The sequence below is a fragment of the Penaeus chinensis genome, chromosome 24 (assembly GCF_019202785.1).
Source record: "Penaeus chinensis breed Huanghai No. 1 chromosome 24, ASM1920278v2, whole genome shotgun sequence".
NCBI lineage: Eukaryota > Metazoa > Arthropoda > Malacostraca > Decapoda > Penaeidae > Penaeus > Penaeus chinensis.
The window spans coordinates 8,632,016-8,634,515 of record NC_061842.1 but is presented as its reverse complement, the minus strand read 5'-3'; the positions used below and the strand labels follow the sequence as shown (position 1 = coordinate 8,634,515).

At 38.8% G+C, this 2,500-nt stretch overlaps 1 protein-coding gene across 1 annotated transcript in view; it reads right to left on the bottom strand.

Annotated features, from left to right (window-relative positions):
- LOC125038213 (protein slit-like) overlaps positions 1-2,500 on the bottom strand; it is a 371,202-nt gene that overhangs the window by 280,624 nt on the left and 88,078 nt on the right. The gene's annotated exons all lie outside the window — the stretch shown is intronic.

Below are 2,500 nucleotides of genomic sequence, written 5' to 3'. Positions count from 1 at the left end.
AAGTATTATTTTGTTGTTGTTGTCAATATGATCTGACGCTGTTATCCAAGCTGACGAAGTAAGATAAATTAAAGTACTAGCATAATTATATATGATAAGCTATCTATCACAGGACTCATTATATACAATGCTGCATCCCGATCACATGTCATAAACTCGGCAGCAGGAACACGATTTCTTCTGGTTTTGCAGGCGAACGAAGGGTCCCATGTCTTCTAGAAACCAGCAAGGGCCCGCTAGGTGTCACTTACGGTTCCTAACTTTAACATTATCCCCTTACGCTCAGTCATACTTAACGGAAGGCGAGGCAACTTGAGTAAAGCATTCGGAATATGATCTATTTCCAAATCTTTCCCACCTTTTATCCTAAGACTTAATGCTAGAAGGCGTGGAACTCAGCTCTTCAGAGCTACTGGCTGAATAATCGAAAATGAGAGCTCGTAAATATTGCAGTCCAAGATACTTAAACAAATGTCTCCTCATTTGTCACACTAACACCAAACCCGGAGGCTCCACGCAGATGACGTCAGACAGAGCACGTGGCGGCAAGCAGACGAATGCGTTGCCTTGAGTGCAAACGTAAAGCAGAAGCTATTCTAAGGCATTAATAACACCCTCTACAAAAGACATGTAAAATAAAGAAAGAAAATAAAGAAAATGTTGCCAAATATCCGACACTAACATTTGGGAAAAATAGTTGCAGATCAATTGCTGGCACGTTTATGATGATGATGATGATGATGATGATAATGATAATGATTATGATGATGATTATGATGATGATTGATGATTGATGATTGATGATGACGATGACGATGACGATGATGATGATGATGATGATTGATGATTGATGATTGATGATGATGATGATGATGATGATGATTGATGATGATGATGATGATGATTGATGATTGATGATTGATGATGACGATGACGATGACGATGACGATGACGATGATGATTGATGATGATGATGATGATGATGATGATGATGATTGATGATTGATGATTGATGATTGATGACGATGACGATGACGAAGATGATGATGATGATGATGATGATGATGATGACGATGATGATGATGATGATGATGATGATGATGATGATGATGAGGAGGAGGAGGAGGAGGAGGAGAAGGAGGAAGATTATTGTAATATAAATAATGATAATAATAATACCAACAATAGTAATATGATGATAATGATGATGATGATAATTATCATTATTATTATTATGATTATATTATCATTATTACTTTATTATCAACATTATCATTATTATTATCATTATCATCACCATCATCATCATAACCATTATCATTATTATCATTAATATTACCATCATCATCATCATTACCATCATTTTCATTATCATCACCATCATCATCATTATTACCGTCATCCTCATTATCCGTATCATTATCATTATTATTACCATTATTATTAGTATTATCATTTTTATTACCATATTATTATTATAATTATAATTGTTAGTTGTAGTTGTAGTAGTAATATTGTAACACTATAAATAATAACAATGAGGATGATAGTAGTAGTAGTGGTAGCAGCAGTAGCAGCGTAATGATAGTTTATATATAAAGACACATACAAAACCCCACATGACAATAATTCACGCAGTTTAGTCCCGCCATTTTTTCTTTTCATTTACATATTCGTCTCCTTCTCCCGTTGTAGGACAATACCTCTGTACGTCTAAAATTAATGCTGTTTATATTTTAAAATAGTAACCCCGCGGCAGCTGATAGGATTAACATTCCCCACACATTTTCATTGCAAATAGCTATTAATCTTATCATTCCTCTATTCACTTAAAAGCTGTCTGTTCGATAAAGGCGTACTTAGGTGGCGCGGACTCCAACATTTACTCCAAACAGATATTTCTAAACCTTGCAATTGCCCCTATAGTAAACAGGCTCTTGCTTTGCAATCGTGTTTCGCCCCCATCCGCCCTCCCCGTTCCCATCTCCCTCCCGACGCCCACAACACAAGGTATGTATTATCCGTGGTGGCGGGCGGGGGCCTCGCCGGCGCAGATGATGGGGCGGAGGACGTGGGCTGCATATGCTTAGCGGCGGCACGCAAACCCCCGAGAGGGGAGTGCGGGAACCCGGCGGGGGAGGCAGCTCATCCATCATGACAAAATATCTAAGTAATTAATATTCTAAGGTTGGGAAGAAATACAGTTTCCATCACCATCGTTCACAGTTATAGCAAGGGATTATAATTTTGCCCATGTCTGTTAATATATAAAGAGTGCGTGCATATGCTTAATCCCGCCGTGAACCTTTCGGATTCATCTACAGCAGAATAGCTCTTCCTCTAGCTCCGGGCACATTTCTAAGACGTTTCACGCAGCGGTAACGAGAAAACAATCAAAGTACACAGTTAGGAACAGCATCGCTGTCTGGCAGATAATGAGGTGCTGAAGAACATGCAGCCCGCCGGAAGACGCCGCGTGATGTTTCTATCTTTGCCACTG